At 46.8% G+C, this 20,353-nt stretch overlaps 1 protein-coding gene and 1 pseudogene across 1 annotated transcript in view; one reads left to right on the top strand and one right to left on the bottom strand.

Moving 5' to 3' along the window:
- Window positions 1-8,651: 8,651 nt before the first annotated feature.
- LOC112910513 (U2 small nuclear ribonucleoprotein A' pseudogene) lies at window positions 8,652-13,152 on the bottom strand (annotated as a pseudogene).
- LOC140594267 (uncharacterized) overlaps window positions 10,806-20,353 on the top strand; it is an 83,708-nt gene continuing 74,160 nt past the window's right edge. The window contains exon 1 of the mRNA XM_072725179.1: window positions 10,806-10,881. The gene's annotated coding sequence lies outside the window, so the exon portion shown is untranslated. The remainder of the gene's footprint in view (window positions 10,882-20,353) is intronic.

Below are 20,353 nucleotides of genomic sequence, written 5' to 3'. Positions count from 1 at the left end.
GAGATTGAATCAAGAAAGAAAGATGAGAGAGAACAGGGAGAGGAAGCTGAGTGTAGAGAGGCAGGAGGAAGAGCAGAAGGCGAACAAGTGCTCTTCAGGGCACCAGAGACCCAGGTGTGCCCTGACCTTGCAGCGGGGATATGAAGGTTAAGGCCAGTGCCACAGGGAAGGAGGTACCTATGACATAGCCTAGGGAACGGACACCCCAGCCTTCTCCAGCGCTGGGTGTGCAAGGCTGAGTCCTCCACCGGCTCCTGAACTGGGGAGACAGGTCTGTAGGTGCCTGCAGGGCCCCCATGTGCGGGACTCCGGGGGGAGCAGATTGCCCTGTTCTTTGTGAAAGTGTCCTTGGAGGGTTGACATCCTCAGGATCCCTGCAGGACCCAACCCGCCCGACTCTCAAGGTGAACAGGGAACACCTCCGCCAAGCCAGGTGGTGAGGTAGCGCGGGGCGGGCTTGATGTCCCAGTTCAGGCTCCCGGGAAAAGTGAGGACAGAGGCCCGTGGGCTCCCTCTCACCCCAGCAGGGCCCCTCACCCGGCCCAGCTCCCCATCCCCACGGGCCCAGGGCAGCCGGGCCAAGTAGGCGACATCGCAGCGTCCGAGCCCAGCTGGGAGTCGCCCAAGCCCCGGGGCCCCCCAGCCTCTGCACACAGGGCCTGGGGCACCTCAAACCAAGGTTCTGTAGACTTTTAAAATATATATGTATAAAAATCAAATGAAATACACACAAATGGAAAGAAACTCGGTACCATGCTCATTTGGGATATGGTAAGGAGGTAGAATGACAAATTGCTTATGTTTCTTTTATTTTCTACTTTTTTAAATTAATAAAATATAACTGCCTTCACTACGTTTTGGTTTTTCATTTTTAGTTTTTTTTTTTTAGGTTTCATCACATTTCAAATAGCAGTGCCTTCTGTAGTCTTCATGCTGAAATACATTGAACCGTAAGACTAATTTGTTTTTATTACTTCACCATAACCTTCTTTAAGTTGAAAGGCACAGGCAAGGCATTGGTGGAGAAGATTCTTAGGGGAGAAAGGGAAGCCCTCCAGGGAACTGTCCCCCTGGTGGTGTAGGTATCACACGGGCCCCCTCATGTATGGGGTGAGGGCACGTCACCTCTCCTGCCCCATGTCCTCAGACCTCCTGCTCCTCACAGGCCCAGGGGTGGGACTCAGGCTTTTCATCCCAGAGTCTGGAGCCTCCCCTTCGGCCGCTCCAGTTCACTGTCCAGGGCACCCGGGGCTTGAGGGCTCCTGGCCCCAGGCCCAGGCAGAGTCTCTCCTGGAGGACACTGACAGACTCACTCCTCAGATGGGTGACACCCTCAGCCTCAGAGCCACAAACAGACCCAGTGCCCCGCAGATCTGACTGCTGGGGACCTGCAGGCCCGAGGTCACCTTCCAGGACCTGAGGAGCCTTCTGGGTCCAGCACACCCCCTCAAGCAGTCCCCCTTCCTCTGTGCCTCTGCAGCGTGGGGGGGGGGGGGCAGAAAGCCCTGCACCCGTTTGCACAGCAGATGCTGTTTAGAGACCCAGGAAGGAAGTGCCCTACAGGTGTCAGCTGGGATCTCAGAGCTCCTGGACTTGCAGAGTGTCTGGAAGCTTAAAGGGGACAGGAGGCCAAGGACCAAGGGCTCCCCACTGCTCCTCGGGTCCCAGCCAACTAAGTCAGTGCCAGCCTCCGAGTGTGTGAACCGTACAAATGCCACCTGAGTTGCAGAGAAACTTTTTATAGTTAATGCTGGAGGCTTTTACAGGAAGCAGAATTTATCTTCTGCTAGTTTGATCTTTAAAATATCTTTATGTAAAATGAAACACAAAAACAGAACAGCACTTGAAGCAAAGGAAGCAGTCGCTGAATTAATGTAGGTACTGCACTCTGGAGCAGCGGCTGTTCACTCTGCGAAAGCCAAATGCTTCCGAGAAGCTTCTCTCGGCCTCCTTGTCCTGCCCCAGGACTCCACAGTGGAAACTCTCCCGCTTGCTCCACTACCTTCCCAGGGTACTGCCACACTATTTTTGCACCAACTATGTGTAATCATTGTATTTAGAATATTCATGGAGTAACTGATTTCATTCTTGTAACCTAATAAATTAGCAATGACTTTGACGTCCTTCTACAGGAGGCTGCCAGGGTGCTGGAGCCGCTCTGCATGTGGAAACTGGGTGTTGGCAGCAAGTGTGTTTATAAGAAACCATAAAACTGTACACTTAAGATGTGTGCACTGCATAATATGTAGCATAAGTAACAAAAACAAGAAATAAAAAAAATACATTTTCACACAAAGCAAACTTCAAGCCTAGGTGGCTTCCTCTGAATTCAACTGAATATTGAAGATGGAAATGCCAGTCTCCTACACACTCTTCCAGGGAACAGACACAGAGGAACTTCCCACACTGCTTTCACGGGATTAGGAGCATTTTGATGCTACCCCAGCATGGACACAGCAGGAATGGGGGGGGTCACAGGTCAACTCCTCTGGATGTAGATGTCAAAATCCAAAACCAAATATTAGCAGTGTAAATCTGGAGATTTAGAAAGGAAACTGGGATCTCACGGTGGGATTTCCATGGATGGATGTGGACAAGGTCCCTGGCCATTTGGGTGTTGCCTAGGGGAGTGGTGAGAAGGGATAGTGCCATCGGGTTGATGGAATGAACATTTGGTGACAGAGGGAAGGAGGGCCTGGGTGACTCTCAGAGTTCCGGGGCGTGGGTGTCATAGGCTATGGCTATGGAGGTGACCCTCTAAGAGAATATGAGACTCTCTCCGCTACCACTGTGGAGACTAAGAAGGATGAGGAGTCTGTAGAGACTCTGTCATATTGAGGAGTAGGAAAGATACCCACTCAGAGCCAGTGCAGTCCCTGCCTGCCCTCAGCCAGACCTTAGGCCAGGCTGCTCAGACGGGTGCTTAGATCAGTAAGTAAACAGCGGGGGACATGCCAGCTTCCTCCATTAAACCACCAAATACTAGCCCAGTAGATCACTGTCCTCATTAATCAGCACCAACTGTTCATCTAGAGTTAGTCAGTGAAGGCCAAGGTAACTCACTAGAGAGCTGTCATGTGGACAGTTGGCTTGGAAATGCCTGGACTCTGAGCCACGTGGGAGCCACACAGACCACTGGTCAGACCCCCAGGAGTTCATCTTGGGCAGCTATTGTGTGAAGATGCTGAGGGAGAAGGGACACAGATTGGAGCCCCTGACCTTTCAAGGAACTTCCTTTCAGGAAACCTCTGGGTGGAGGCTGAGTCAAGCATATGCCTTCTTTGGCACAAGCACCTCCTGTGTCTCTGCAGCAAGAGAGTTTGGGGAACGGAGAGAGGGAAGCGCTTGGTCTGGAGTCCAGGACAGGATCCACAGGACTCAGTTGGGGGCCGGGTTCGGGGATCTCCGTCCCCAGGGAACCAACTCCTTTCTTGTCCCAGATGCGTCTGTCATCAACATCATGACTCTGGGCAAGTTACTAAAAATCTCTGAACTTCAGTGCCATGAACTACGAAATAGAGGGTGACTGCACCTGCCCCGTGTATGCCGTGGGGGGCTGCTGGGGGATCACAGGAGAGGATGGCAGACATTCTCCCTGAGGTAAAGCATCGTGCCCATGTGAAAGGTCACCTTCCACCCTCTCCTGCCCTGTAGCCGTCCACGCTCCCCCTCTGCAGGCAGCCACTTCTGCATTTCTTGCTTATTCCTCCAGACGTGGCATATGGGATCACTTATGCAGCACTTACGAGGTACCAGTCATTTCCTTCGGCGTTACCTGGAGTTTAGTAAGCTTTATAACATAATACTAGTAAGTAGGCCCCATGTCACAGGACAGGGACCGAGGACAGGGGGTTTAGGTAACTTTCCCAGGTGGCTTCTAGTATGATCGGATACCAGTCATCAGACACGAGCTCCCATGCTCCTGGTCACTGTCCTATTATCTTTTCTGTGCTGTCATCCAAATAAAATCGCGTCCCCACGCATCACTCTGCTGGGGGTGGTAAGCACACACCACATCGCAATGCCCCTCTTGGGCCCAGCCTGGACTCAGTTGGCTCCCCAGGCACAGGTGAACAAGGAGAACGGGAGTGTGACCCAGCAATGAACGATCGCACTCCCAGGGTCTTCTCCCAGCTGCACAGCGACCGTGTTGTGGTCAGTGTACTTCCAGGATCAGGGCTTACGTTACAAAAAGAGAAGATCATAGGGAATTCAAACACAGGATTCACAAAAAAATCATCTGTAGTCAAGAAAATCTACTGGCTGTCCCCAGCAGTGTCTCGGCAGCATCCAAATGGACTTCTGGCCAAACAACAGGGTAGAGCCACAAATATCACCTCCATGGACTACTCCATTGAAGGTCCTGTGGGTACAAAATCAGTGAGTAGATGCAAGTCGAGTGACTGTAGTTTGTGCAGCAGAGACTGGATGCTGGGGAGGAAGGAAGGAGGAAGGAAGGTGCCCGCTCAGAGCCAGGGAGCCCCTGACGATTCTGGGCTGTGCCTTAGCTCTGGCTGCTCGTAGGGCGGGTCAGACCCTTGGTCATCGAGACACTGGGGCTTTGTAGACTCCATCCATTAAGCCACCAGAGCACCAGCCTGGCAGGCCCCTTTCCTAGCTAATATTAGCTGCTCATCGCCCAGGATTGGTCAGTTGAAGATGAAGCTAATTCTTTGGGCAACTGTCATGTGGACAGTTGATTTAGAATGTCACGGGTTCTGCAACAGTTAGGAGTCAAGCGGACCAGTGGTCATTCAGGGAGACATCCTCTCTCCCACTGCCCACCCAGCCATAACTCGGGCTGCACCCCAGTTACCACGAATGCTTTCTTCAGATGGACACTCAGCCCCCTCCCAGAGAGCCTCCCAAGATCTCCCTGACTAGAGCTGTGCCCAGCTGATCTGTCTCAGGGGTCTCCTATTAGGAGACAATTCATTGTGAGGTTATTTTATGTGTATCTTCCCCAGAATAATTAGGATCCATGGAGGCAGAGGATGTGACGTTCTTACTCACCAGAGCATGCTGCACACTCCCCGTTGCACCTGATGAACAGGACAGAGATTCTCTGGAGACAGGACAATGAGGACAACACTCCATGCTGGGGACAGTGTGAGGTCTGAATCTGCACAGTCTGCTCTGTGCCCAGCTCTGCCCTTCGCGCCATGTGACCCAGGGCCGGATCAACAAACTTCTCTAGGAGCGCCCATGGCTCGTGTCTAAACTATGAGTGACATATTGAAAGCTACATTTGAAACTAAGGATATACTATAAGTTGGCTAACTGAATTTAAATAAAAAATAAAATGAAAAAATTAATAAATAAAATAGGAGTGACAGTAATTGGAATTACTCGTGAGGACAGAGAGAAGTACTATTCATGTAAGGTCCGTGGAGTGTGTCACGTTACTGTCCACTAAATTTGCGTGGCGGCCTGCTGGTAACTGGGCCTGCCCCAGGTAACTGGGTCCTCTGTGCAAACCCTGCTTGCTCAGCAGGCCTGAGCGTCTGAACAGCTCAGAGGTGCCACGCGCATCAGAGCTGCTGCCCGCATGGTCCCAGCCAGCCTCAGCCAACCTCTGCCATGGGCATTCTTTTCTCAGTTCTATGTTATGTGCCTGCCATTTTTTCTTAAAACATAGATGTCTAGGGGCTGGCTGTCTCTACCAGAATCTAGGGCACGTGGGATATACAGCAGTGTTGCCGTGTCACTGCCCTCCTGGCACACTCATTGTACAGCCTCACAGGTCCTTCCAAAGAACCCCCCACCTTCCACACTCCCCCACGTATCCCAAGCACTTAACCAGGCTTTGTCCATTTGGCCCAAACGTATAAAGTGAGTTTAGTCACCTCTGCATGCAGCTGCCTTCAGAGGGGTTAGGTTACTTGTCCGAAGCCAGGCAGAAAATCATGGCTAGTCCTACAGTCACTGAAGACATGGGATGAGTCATCAAGACAACTTCCCAAGGAATAGAAATCACACGGAACCCTTAGAGGTCACTTCCTGCATCTGTTCAGCGAACAGATCATTCTAAATAGACTCAAAGTTTTCCATTGAATAGAAGACGGTTGGTTCATTCCACAACTAATTAAAGAGGCAAATATAACCATAATAGTGGAATGAGGTGGGCGCCAAGAACTTCTGGGCATCACAGTTCTGGGGGCAGCTCCAGGGAGCTGTTGATACCAGCCTGGACCTCCTGATCTAAAAGTGCTGACCTGCCCAGTGCAAGGCAGGTACCTCCCTGTCCAGGATACCCCAACCCTGAGATTCCCGAGACAGTACACACTGTGCTGGGCGTCCTGAAATAAAGGGAGAGAGACACAAAAGTGGGGAGTCTGAGTCACTGTCATGTGATGATGCCCCTCCTACAAGAAGGAAATGGCAAGGCCTCCCCTGATGCCTTGACAGCAGATTACCTGAGCAGAGAGGGAGGAGGTGGGGGAGGGGTCGAGGCTGTGATGGACAAACCCCTGGAGCTCTGCTTCCCACTTGCTCCACTCAATGGGAGAGTGGGGGAGTCAGCACATCTCTCTTGTCCTGCACTTGAGCTCCAAGGTGGGTGGGGGTAGGGGGCCGAGAACCAGTAGAAGCTGTGCCCCAGGAGGGTGCTCCCCCTGCTTCCTGAGGGCCAGAGGCTCTTACAGAAAGGGGGCCCTGGAGAGAGAGAACTGCACCCCATGCTCCCTTCCGCTGCTCCCTCCTCCCAGACGGGGGTCTCCTTTCCGTCCAGGAGCCTCCCTATCAGGATGCAACCTCTTTTCCACAGTGAAGCCCTGAGCTCAATGAAGTGGCCTCCATAGCCCAGCTTCTTCCTCCACATTGATCCCCATAGAGGTCCCCAGAGGGATCCCAAGCTCAGAGAACATTCTGATGCAGATTCAGATTCACAATGTCCCAAGGACAAAGAGCAGGGACAGGTGACAGACCAGCCAAACCTACCAGCTTCCCATTGTGGTGGGGGGCGGGTCTTCACATCACCCCGTGGTTCCTTCCTCTCTGGGGGGCAGAGAGACAATGCACAGAGGTCCTCTCTCACCCAGGAGGGAAAGCAGAGTGGGGGGGGGGTGCTCCTGCTCTGCAAGTCCGGTGGATGTTACACTGGAGCCCTCCTTAGAACAAGCCCACTACTCTCAGCCTAAGATTGGACCCAGGGAACCAGGGATTGATGAGTCTATAGTTTGGGGAGGGGTGCAAGTATAGAATCCGGAGCCTGGGGATGAGCAAGGGGAGAGGGGGTCCTGAAGTTTTTCCATGAGAGAAGCTGGTTTCAGGAACTAACATAATAATCCACACCAATGCTTCCAGGGCTGGAAGGAGCGATCCTCTGAGCAAGAGTCCCAGGCGGTGAGGACCACTGAGTCAGCAGATCATGCTCAGGACCTTAGGAAAGGGGGTGCAGCAACACACCCCGTGCCAGGGGACCAGAAGGCCAAGCATGACACGCTCCCCCCCCCAGGACACTTCCTCTGAACTCAGCAGCCACCACTTTCCCACTGAGCGATGGGGATGAGATAGGCTGTGGGCAGTAAGTACGAGCAGCCCACAGGTTTTTTGTCTTTTTCTCCCGTGGGCCTCAAGCAAAACGCAGACACCAAGCAGCTGTCTGGACACAAGAGGTAACAACCAACCTCATTGCCAGACTAGAACCCAAAGAGTCCAGGCTGCATGACCTGGAACCCAAGAATCATTCTGAGATCCCTAGGAGTCCGTTGCAATTCTGTGGATCAGCAATTTGGGAACACTGCCCCGGGGGGTGGCTGCAGCCAAGGTGCTCCCTGATTGCCCATGCCGTTGCTGTTTCCAGTGCCAGCGATGGTGGCCATCTGTCCTGGGCTCTTGGACACTGGGGGTAGCTGAGTCAGCCCTTGCCTGGGCCACAGACCCCAGCAGGGGAAGGAACGGCTGGAACAGACACCTGGGTGAGTGAGGGAGTGGAGCAGAGCTGAGGGGTCTCCCACAAATCTTCCACCTGGGGCAGCTCAGCTGTCACCAGTGCAGAGTGAGGGGGACAAGGGAGAAAGGAGCTCTGGACCCAGTACAGGCACTTAAGGGTTCTGTCCTCTGAGTCTCCAGCAGGGGGCTCCCCCAAGTCGTTCTTCTCTCCCTAGATCCCTGTGGAGGGAGGGGTTCCTACATTCAAATATGTCCTTGCACCCTGACACTACTGGGCAAGGTCTCAGATGCAGAAAAATGCCTCTGCCCCTCCCCACCTTCCCAAAAAGATGCTCCTGTTCTAATCCTTAGAATCTGCCCAGATGTTGCCTTACATGAGGAAGGATAATTAAAGTTGCAGATTTGGGGGTGGGGGGGTACTGGGGTGGCCAACCAGGTCGCTAACCAACTGGTTAGGCTGACTTTGGCTCAGGTCATGATCCCAGGGTCCTGGGACTGAGCCCCACATTGGGCTCCCTGCTTAGCGGGAAGCCTGATTCTTCCTCTGCCTACTTGTGCTCTCTTTGTGTCAAAAAAAATTTTTTTCAGATTATCTTGAGTTTTATTAAGAACTTAAAAATCTAAACATTTTAGAGAGGCCTGGGAAGCCTACCTAGAAACATTGACTTCTGTCATTTCCAACCTCCACATGTCCATATACCTCACAGCACTGCACACCCACCCACCCCCGCCCGATGACAGACAGCTTGGCAGCACAGTGAATGTCACATTTTTACTATTTGTAGAAAACTGGCATTTAGATTTCAAAATTTATAGTATTACAAAATTACGGGCAGCAGTCTTAAGCATTTCAACAATGTTTATAAGCTCCACATTGCTGATTCAAACAAGGTTATTATTGCAAGTTCAAAAAAACAGGACTTGTCCCAAGTAGGCATATTATACATCCTGCAGATACTTGGGCCACAGTGCTCAGGACCCATTTGTGCCCGTGTCTTCTTCCATCTCCTCTTCATCATCAGGGGGGCCTGACCTGCGTTCGCTGCCAGGTATCTGACGGGACTGTAGCAAGCCCTTCGGCCGCTCCACCTCAGCCAGGGTTGAGGCATTTGCTATAGCATTCTTGATTGCTTCTACATCCCCTGCAGATGGCCCACACCTTTCTTTTTGTCAGTTGGCAAACCAGCACCTGGATTGAAAGTTTTGCTTCTCCTGGCAATATCCTTTGCAAGTTGTGCACCCCGTTTGCCCTTGAACATTTTCTCTGCTTCCTGACGCTCTTTTAGTCTCACCTTCTGGAAATCCAGTACTCAGACTCGCGGAACTTTGTAAATTACATACAGTCTATAATACTTCTTGTTTGTTACAGGATTTCTCAGAATACTTAGGTAAGTCAGTGATTCGAGAGATGTCAAAGGGTCCAGGCCACCCAGTTCCACAATTGGAACCCTTATTGTTGGTGAGAATGAGTTCTCTCAGACGGGTAGAGCCTGATCAAGTCCCTCACGGGTCCGGCACATTCTACTGTTGTTCACTAATAATGTTTTCAGCCTTCTCAACAAAGGAAAACCATCCAGTTTCCTGATTTCATTGTCAGAAAAATCAACAGCATCACACAGGTCTAAGGTAGCACCCAGATTTTCAATGACAGGAAGTTTATACCCCCGGAGATCCAGCTCGCGGTCCCGCACGGCCTTGGTGTTCTGAGCCGCCTGCTCCATCAGCTCCGCCGTCAGCTTCACCGTCCTGCTGCCTCCCGCTGCCGCTGCCGGTGCCGCGGCCCACCGGCTGCTTGCCGCCGCCTCTTGCCCGCCAGACTTCCCCGTGTCAAAATCTTTCTAAAAAATAAAAATAAAGTTGCAGATTGGGCTGTGAGGGCAATCTGGCTGGGACCTCTGTCACCCATTGATCCAGGGTTGATGATTCCCCTGATCTGGCTGGCTAGGCAGGTGCCCCCTTCCAGCCGCACTGCTCCATATGCATCCCTAGGGAAGCTGTGCGCTTGGTGGGAGAGGACGACCTTCCCCCATGGAGGACTGTTCTTTCAGCAAGGCTACAGGAGTAGAAAAAAAAAAAAGAGGGTATAGGAGTAGCTGTGCTCCCCCGCTAGAACCTCCAAACAAGATCACAGGGTCCCTCTGCAAGAGATCACAGGGTAGTCCTTCCTGTGTTCTTCCAAGACTCCAGACACGTCCAAACGAAGCACTTCGTGTGGCAATCTGCCTTTCTTAAAAAGAAAAATTGCGGATGGACCTAAGGTTGCGCATCACCTAACAAAATAGGGAGGGACATGATCCTGGCTTATCCAAGTGTTCCCACCATCATCACAAGGGTCATTAAAAGAAGTGGGGAAGGGGACACCCGGGTGGCTCAGTGTTGAGTGTCTGCCTTCAGCTCAGGGCGTGATCCCGGAGCCCCGGGATTGAGTCCCACGTCGGGCTCCCTGCGTGGAGCCTGCTTCTCCCTCTGCTTGTGTCTCCGCCTTTCTCTCTCTCTCTCTCTCGAATAAATAAATAAAATCTTTAAAGAAAAAAAGAAAAAGTGGGGAAGAAGGGCCAGTGTTAGAAAGGACAGGGGAATTAATCAGCCACTGCCGGCTTTGAGGGTGGAAGGGGCCACGGGGCAAGGAATACAGCCAGCCTCTAGAAGGTGGAAAATGCAAGGAGACGCATTCTCTCCCGGCACCTCCAGAAAGAAACACACTGCTGACCTGTTTAGCCCACGCCAGACCTCTAACCTGCAAAACTAAGAGGCCACGCCCCCGAGGCCACGCCCCCCGAGGCCACGCCCCCGAGGCAACGCCCCCGAGGCCACGCCCCCGAGGCAACGCCCCCGAGGCCACGCCCCCCGAGGCCACGCCCTACGTCGCCACGCCCTACGTCGCCACGCCCTACGTCACCGGCAGCCATCATCATCATCAGCATCATCTCCGCCGCCGCCTGGCCGCTGCCGATGCCCCGGAGCTCCCGGCCCCAGCAGTCACTTCAGGTTTTCTGTTTCTTTTCCTATTCCTTCTTGTTCCAGTTTTGGTGATTTGTGGTTTTCCAGAAATGCACCCATTTCTTCTAGATTGCCGAATTTATTGGCATGTAGTTGATCATAATACGTTTTTAATGCCGTTTGTCTTTCCTTAGTATTGGCGGTGATCTCTCCTTTTTAATTCCTGGTTTTATTAATTTGAGCCTTTTCTCTCTTGTTTTTAATAAGGCTGGCTAATGGTTTATCTGTTTTCTTCATTCCTTCAGAGCACCAGCTCCTGGTTTTGTTGATCTGTTCTGTAGTTCTCCGGGCCTCTATTTCATCGAGTTCTGCTCGAATCTTTATCAACTGTTTTCTGCTTGGTGTAGGTTTTATTTGCTCTTCTTTCTCCAGCTCCTTTAGGTGAGAGGTTAGCTTGTGTATTTGAGTTTTTGCCCATTTTTTTGAGCGTTGCTTGTGTTGCAATGTATTTCCCCCTCAGGACTGCTTTTGCTGTATATCCCAAGGATTTTGAACAGTTGCATCTTCATTCTCATTAGTTTCCATGAATCTTTTTAATTCTTCCCTAATTTCCTGATTGACCCTTTCATCTTTAGCGGATGGTCCTTAACCTCTACGTGTTTGAGGTCCTTCCAAACTTCTTCTTGTGATTTGGTTCTAATTTCAAAGCATTATGGTCTGGATATATGCAGGAGACGATCCCAGTCTTTGGTATCGGCTGAGACCTGATTTGTGACCCAGTATGTGGTGTACTCTGGAGAACGTTCCATGTGCCCTTGAGAAGAATGTGTATTCAGCTGCGCTTGGATGTAAATTTCTGTACGTATCTGTGAAATCCATCTGGTCCAGCGTATCATTTAAAGCTCTTGTTTCTTTGGAGATGTTGTGCTTAGCAGATCTGTCGATTGTAGAAAGCACTACATTGAAATCACCAAGTATAAGTGTATTATTATATAAGTATGTCTTAACCTTGGTTACTGATTGATATACTTGGCAGCTCTCCCATTCGGGGCATAAATACTCATGATTGTTAGGTCCTCTTGTTGGATAGATCCTTTAAGTATAATATAGTGTCCCTCTTCATCTCTTACTACAGTCTTTGGGATAAAGTTTAATTTATTTCATATAAGGATGGCTACCCCTGCTTTCTTTTCAGGACCGTTTCAATGGTACATGGTTCTCCAACCTTTTATTTTCAGGCGGTAGGTGTCCTTACATCTAAAATGAGTCTCTTGTAGACAGCAAATAGATGGGTCTTGCTTTTTTATCCAGTCTGAAAACTTGTGCCTTTTGATGGGGTCATTAAGCCCATTCACGTTCAGAGTTACTATTCAAAGATACGAATTTAGTCTCATCAGGATACCTATTCAGTCTCTGTTTTTGTGGATTGTTTCCCTGGACTTCTCTTTCTTTCTTTCTTTCTTTCTTTCTTTCTTTCTTTCTTTCTTTCTTTTTTCTTAAGACTTTATTCATAGAGACACAGAGAAAGAGAGAGAGAGGTAGAGACACAGGCAGAGGGAGAAGCAGGCTCCATGTAGAGAGCCTGATGTGGGACTCGATCCAGGGTCTCCAGGATCACGCCCTGGGCTCCAGGCGGCGCTAAACCGCTGTGCCACTGGGGTGCCCAGACTTCCTCTTTCTTTCACAGAGTCCCCCTTAATATTTCTTGGAGAGCTGGTTCGGTGGTCACATATACTTTCAGCTTCTGCCTATCTTGGAAGGTTTTTATCTCTCCTTCTATTCTGAATGAGAGCCTTGCTGGATAAAGTATTCTTGGCTGCAGGTTCTTCTCATTTAGGACCCTGAAGATATCCTGCCAGCCCTTTCTCGCCTGTCAGGTCTCTGTGGAGAGGTCTGCTGTTATCCTAATGCTTCTCCCCATAAAAGTTAGGGATTTCTTGTCTCTTGCTTCTTTAAGGATCTTCTCTGTATCTTTGGAATTTGTAAGTTTCACTAGTAAATGTTAAGGTGTTGAGGGGTTTTTATTCATTTTAGAGTGGGATGTCTCTCTCTCTTGGATCTGAGTGCCTGTTTCCCTTCCCAAGTTAGGGAAGTTGTCAGTTATGATTTGTTCAAATACATATTCTGGACCTCTGTCCCTTTTGGCCCCCTTGGGAACCTCAATTAAATCTACATTTTTCCTTCTGAGGCTGTCATTTATTTCCCTAAAGTATAATCATGATCTTTTCATTGTTTTTCCCTTTTTTCCTCAGTTTCCTTCCTTGCCATCAACTCATCTTCTATGTCACTCACTCGTTCTTCTACCTCGTTAACCTTCATCGTGAGGACCTCCAGTTTGGATTGCATCTCATTTAATTTATTTTTAATTTCGGCCTGATTAGATCTAAATTCTGCAGTCATGAAGTCTCTTGAGTCCTTTATGCTTTTTTCTAGAGCCACCAGTAGCTTTATAGTTGTGCTACTGAATTGGTTTTCTGACGTTGAATTGTAATCCAACTTTTGTAACTCTTGGCTAGAGGACTGTTTCTGATTCTGTCTTTTGAGGTGAGTTTTTCCTTCTAGTCATTTTGCTCAGTGCAGAGTGACCAAAAACAAGTTGTACTGGGAAAAGCAGAAAAAGCGAAGAAAAAAAGAAAGGAAGAAAAGAAAGAAAGAAAGAAGAAAGAAAATGGGGAGGAACAAACAAATAAAAAAACAAGGGGGAGTATCCTCTGATTCTATATACTGTAAATCTGTCGAATTCCCCTCGAACTTTCCAGTGCTGCTTGGTCAATAACTTCCTTTTCCCCTGTCCTTCCAGCTGGTCTTCTCGGGGAGGGGCCTGCTGTGCTGATTCTCAGGTGTGTGCACCTGGGGGAGCTGCCCAGCCCCCTGCCAAGTGCACGGCTCAGTGGGAGCTGTTTATCCTGTGAGGCTCCTGCTCAGTCTCAGGTACAGGGTGACACCAGGAGGAACAACAACAGTGGCGGTGGCCAGCTCTCCAGGCCTGGAGTCAGCTCCCTCACTAACTACCGCAGCTCCTAGACCGCAGGGGCCTGGATGCTCTGGGGGCGGGGGGCACTGATCTGCACAGCTCAGGACCACCCAGCGGCAGGAGCGTCCTTGCTGCCCTGTGTCTTCCTGGCCTCTGCCTGTCCCAGGGGGAGCGCTGGATCTTGGGCTGTGTCCCCTACTGCCCTGGGCTCCAGGGCCTGCATTGCTGGAATCTTGCTCCCGGGGCTGCACAGCCCCCTCCGCACGAGCCGCCACCTGAACCATAGGAGCTGGTCCTGGGTCCAGCTGGGCACGTGCTGCAGCCCTTTAGGGAGCTCGGCCCATGGTGTGTGGTGCGCTCTCCCCCGGGATGCCCCGGGATGCAGGTCCTCTGTTAGTGGCCCTGGGAGCCTAGGGAGCCCGCCCTTTCTGGGGTCCTGCCGGAGCTTCCTGGGAGCCCCTTTCTGCTGGGAAGGTTGGTAAAGCTCCTATTTCTCCTGGTCGGTGCTTTCCTGTCCTGGGGGCACTCGCCGCCCGGCCTTAGCACGGCTCCTCACGTGGGTCCCTCCTCCTTGGATGCTTTTTTATTTCTTTATTTTTTTCTCCATCTTCCTACATTGATAGAAGTGCAAACTCTTCTCACTGTAGCATTCCAGCTGTTCTCTCTTTAAATCTCAGACCAAATTCGTAGGTCTTCAGGATGTTTTGAAAGTTATCTAGGAAAGTTGGTGGGGACAGGTGACTTGGGGACCCTATTCTTTCGTCATCTTGCCCCGCCTCCCCCATTTCCATCTATTAAAATTATTAGCATTTATTTTGAGAGACTTCAGTGTAAATGCTGTTAAATTTCTACTAATTTCCAAAAAATCAATTTAGAAACAACAGTAGTACTAGAGATAAAATGGAATCAATTAAGAAGTTTCTATCGGACAGAAAGTTATAAAATTTCTAAATTTGCATGTATTTCTTAAGGTAGCCTAACAGAGTCAAATAGGAAAGAAAAAAGTCTAAGTTAAAATTATAGCAGGAGATTACAGTATGCTTCTTCCAGTATGATTAACACATTTAATTTAATTTATCTCTATAGAGCCATGCACACAATTGTCATATATATGTGGCTTTTAGATGCACATAGAACATTTGTAAAAGTTGACCAGATGCTGAATTAGAAAGCAAGCGTCAATACCGTACAGGATTTATATCATATATCTTAAGTGCTTTGTGCACAAATTAATTTGAACTAGAAGTTCTCCAAATAATTAGAAACATCAAAAAAATATATTTTTGAAATACCTCTTGAGTATAAAAAAAATCAACTTGAAGACATTTACAAAGGAATACAAGTTAAAATGCTATGTAACAAAACTAAAGGCAATGTTAGATATGAAAGTGTATTTAAAATACGTATTATAAGGAAAGAATAAGGCAGAAAACCAGTCATAAGCATCATCTCCAGAAGTTGGGGGGAAATAATACATTTAACCCAAATATAGGTGAGGAGGAGAAATAATGAAAGTCAGGAGGTAATATAATGAAAAATCTTACTATGTACGTTGTACCAAAAATACAATGGAGAGGATCAACAAACCAAAATTGGTTCTTTGAATAAATTGTCAAAAGTTTGTGATATTAACATGACTGACCAAGTTAAAAAAAGTGAGAGGGGTCAAATATAACCTGTAGTTGGATAAAAAGTCAAATCTCTATAAATCCTGAAAATATTAAAAAGACATTGTTTAAGAACGTGTTCAAAACTTTTTTAAAAAAATTGAAAATTTTAAAGCAGTACATTTTTAGTAAAGTACAATTTAAAACTGACAAGAGAGGGATCCCTGGGTGGCGCAGCGGTTTGGCGCCTGCCTTTGGCCCAGGGCACGATCCTGGAGACCCGGGATCGAATCCCACATCGGGCTCCCGGTGCATGGAGCCTGCTTCTCCCTCTGCCTGTGTCTCTGCCTCTCTCTCTCTCTCTCTGTGACTATCATAAATAAATAAAGATTAAAAAAAATGTTAAAAAAAAACTGACAAGAGAAAGAACATGGCAATCTAAATAATCTTACACTTATTAATGTAATGAATCATCAAAAGCCTGTATACCTAAAACTCTTTGTAGACAGATATAGAAGGAATCTTTCTCAATATGATAAAGTATATCTATCTAACACCTATGGCAAATACTGGGTTTAAGGGTAAAAAAGTTTCTCCTTAAAATCAAAAGACAGTGCCTAGTATCACCACTTTTGTTTTGTTTTGTTTTGTTTTGTTTTTTATTTATTCATGAGAGGCACACACAGAAGAGGTATAGGCAGAGAGAGAAGCAGGATCCCAGTGAGGAGTCTGATGTGGGACTTGATCCCTCACCAGGGATCACGCCCTCACCAGGGATCATCGCCCTTACTGGGAATCATGCCCTCAGCCAAAGGTAGATGCTCAACCACTGAGTCATTCAGGCGTTTCCCAGTATCACCACTTCTATTCACTATTGTCCTGGTAGTCCTAGTAAGTACAAAAATAAAAATATATACAGACATGCATGTACACATGCCTGTGTGCATACATGCAAACATGCATACCTACATATAAACACATCTTTTAGAGTTCAAGGATTTAAATGGAACATACAAAACTCACATTATTTGTATATGATATAAGAATGGAGCTAGTAAGTTGAAAATAATATACAGCTAAATTGTCAGTTTTAATGTATGATTCTACCAAGGTTACTCAACATAAGGCCAATTAACAATCAATTGCATTTCTATAAACAAATGATAAATAGCAAATAAAAGTACTACATCTAATAAAATAAAAATAGGTAAAACCAGCAAAGTGAATTTGTAATAAATTCTAATGTTGACATACTTAAAGTATTAAAATCTTTTTAAAAAGATTTTTAAATTTATTTATTCATAAAAGACACACAGAGAGAGTCAGAGACATAGGCAGAGGGAGAAGCAGGCTCCTCGCAGAGAGCCTGATGTGGAACTCGATCCTGGAACACTCATGCCCTGACCCAAAGGCAGATACTCAACCGCTGAGCTACGCAGACGTCTGAAAATATTAAAACTTAAAGTGTTTTACTCTTTAACTTAAATATTTCTCAATTACTTTCATGTTAATAAATATTAACCGGGGGAATCCCTGGGTGCCTTAGCAGTGTAGTGCCTGCCTTTGACCCAGGGTGTGATCCTGGAGTCCCGGGATCAAGTCCCGTGTCGGGTTCCTGGCATGGAGCCTGCTTCTCCCTCTGCCTGTGTCTCTGCCCCCCCCTTCTATCATGAATAAATAAATAAAATCTTTTAAAAATACATAAATATTAAACCACCAAAATTAGTAAAACTAAAAAAAAAAAAAAAAAAAAAAAGATGCTTGGTTGGTGAGATTGCAAAGTCGTGGATTCACTCCTGAAAACAGTATGGAGGTTCCTTTAAAAGTTAAAAATAGAACTACCCTATGATCCAGCAATTGCACTGCTAGGTATTTACCCAAAGAATACAAAAAAACTAAATTAAAGGGACACATGCACCCTGATGGTTATATAGCAGTGTTTTCTAAAATAGCCAAACTATGGAAACAGCCCAAGTGTCTAGCGATTAATGTATGAGTGAAGAAGATCCACACGTCGATTGATGTATGGATAAAGCCATAAAAAGAATGAAATCTTGCCATTAGCAATAATGTGGGTGGAGCTAGATACTATGTTAAGCAAAATAAATCAGAGAAAGACAAATACTATATGATTTCACTCATGTGGAATTAAAAAAAAACAAAACAAACAACGAGGAGAGGGGAGAGAGGCAAATCAAGAAACAGACTCTTAGTTATAGAGAAGAAACTGATGGTTACCACAGGGGAGGAGTGGGATAACGGGGAAAACTAGAGATGGGGATTAAGGAATGCACATGTTTGTGAGGAGCACTGGGTGATGGATGGAAGTGTTGAATCACTGTATTTGTACACCTGAAACTAATATTGCACTGTATGTTAACTAACTGGAATTTAAATAAAAACTTAAAAAAATCAATCTATTGAAAGGTATAAAACCTCTACATAGAACGGGCTACATTATTGAGATACATTAACAACTAAAGCAACAGAATGCAAAGGGCAATCCTTGGAATGGGAGAAAATGTTCTCAAATCATATAGCTGATAAAGAATTAATGTCCAGAATGTAAAAAGAGCAGTGAGAGTGCAACAGAAAAAAGACAAACAGCCCAATTAAAAAGTAGACAAAGGATTTGAATAGTTATTTCTCTAAAGTTCTACAAATAGCCAGTAGCCACATTAACAAAAAAGTATTCAACATCATTAGTCATTAGGGAAATGCAAATCAAAACCACAGTGAGATAGCTGTGAACTTTTCAGTTGTACCCATCCTCACTCCCTGCCGTTGGCAACCACCCATCTGTTCTCTGTATCTTTAAGTTTGGCTTGGGGTATTTTGTTTCATTTTTATTTTTTCAGATTGCACATACAAGTTAGATCATACGGTATTTATCTCTCTTTTTCAGACTTATTTCACTTAAGCATAATGTTCTCAAGGTTTATCCATTTTGTCACAAACAGGAGATTTCGCATCCATTCCTGATCAAAACTCTTCAGGTGTAGGGATAGAGGGAACATTACTCAGCATCTTAAAAGCCATCCGAGAAAAGCCCACAGCAAATTTCATTCTCAATGGGGAAATACTGGGAGCCTTTTCCCTAAGATCAGGAACAAGACAGGGATGTCCGCTCTCACCACTGCTATTCAACATAGTACTATTAGTCCTAGCCTCAGCAACCAGGCAACAAAAAGAAATAAAAGGCATTCAAATTGGCAAAGAAGAAGTCAAACTCTCCCTCTTCATAGATGACATGATACCGTACAAAGAAAACCCCAAAGACTCCACCCCAAGATTGCTAGAACTCATACAGCTATTTGGCAGTGTGGCAGGATACAAAATCAATGCCCAGAAGTCAGTGGCATTTCTATACACTAACAATGAGACTGAAAAAAGAAATTAAGGAGTCAATCCCATTTACAATTGCACCCAAAAGCATAAGATACCTAGGAATAAACCTAACCAAAGAGGTAAAGGACCTACACCCTAAAAACTACAGAACACTTCTGAAAGAAATTGAGGAAGACACAAAGAGATGAAAAAATATTCCATGCTCATGGATTGGAAGAATTAATATTGTGAAAATGTCCATGCTACCCAGGGCAATTTACACATTTCATGCAATCCCTATCAAAATACCATGGACTTTCTTCAGAGAGTTGGAACAAACCATCTTAAGATTTGTGTGGAATCAGAAAAGACCCCAAATAGCCAGGGGAATATTAAGAAAGAAAACCATAGCTGGGGGCATCACAATGCAAGATTTCAGGTTGTACTACAAAGCTGTGGTCATCAAGACAGTGTGGTAGTGGCACAAAAACAGACCCATAGATCAATGGAACAGAATAGAGAATCCAGAAGTGGACCCTCAACTTTATGGTCAACTAATATTCGACAAAGCAGGAAGACTCTCCCTGGAAAAAAGACGGTCTCTTCAATAAATGGTGCTGGGAAAATTGGACATCCAAATACAGAAGAATCAAACTAGACCATTCTCTGATACCATACACAAAGATGAACTCAAAATGGATGAAAGACCTAAATGTGAGACAAGATTCCATCAAAATCCTAGAGGAGAACACAGGCAACACCATTTTTGAACTTGGCCACAGCAACTTATTGCAAGATACATCCATGAAAGCAAGAGAAACAAAAGCAAAAATGAATTATTGGGACTTCATCAAGATAAGAAGCTTCTGCACAGCAAAAGAAACAGTCCACAAAAGTAAAAGACAACCTACAGAATGGGAAAAGTTATTTGCAAATGACCTCTCAGATAAAGGGCTAGTATCTGAGATCTATAAAGAGCTTATTAAACTCAACAGCAAAGAAACAATCCAATCATGAAATGGGCAAAAGACATGAACAGAAATCATACAGAGGAAGACATAGATATGACCAACAAGCGCCGCATCACTGGCCATCAGGGAAATATAAAACCAAACCACAATGAGATACCACCTCACACCAGTGAGAATTGGGGATAAGTCACAAGACAGGAAACAACAAATGTTGGAGAGGATGTGGACAAAGGGGAACCCTCTTACTCCGTCAGTGGGGATTTGAACTGGTGCAGCCACTCTGGAAAACTGTGTGGAGTTTCCTCAAAGAGTTAAAAATAGATCTGCCCTACGACCCAGCAATTGCACTGTTGGGGATTTACCTCAAAGATACAGATGCAGTGAAACGCTGGGACACCTACACCCCAGTGTTTATGGGAGCAATGTCCACAATAGCCAAACTGGGGAAGGAGCTTCGGCGTCCATCAAAAGATGAATGGATAAAGAAACCGTGGTCTGTGTATACTATGGAATATTACTCAGCCTTGAGAAACGACAAAGACCCACCATTTGCTTCGACATGGCTGGACCAGGAGGGTATTATGCTGAGTGAAATAAGTCAATCAGAAAAGGACAAACATTATGTGGTCTCATTCATTTGG

This window comes from Vulpes vulpes, chromosome 10, assembly GCF_048418805.1.
Source record: "Vulpes vulpes isolate BD-2025 chromosome 10, VulVul3, whole genome shotgun sequence".
Lineage (NCBI taxonomy): Eukaryota > Metazoa > Chordata > Mammalia > Carnivora > Canidae > Vulpes > Vulpes vulpes.
This window is presented reverse-complemented; position numbering and strand designations above follow the sequence as displayed.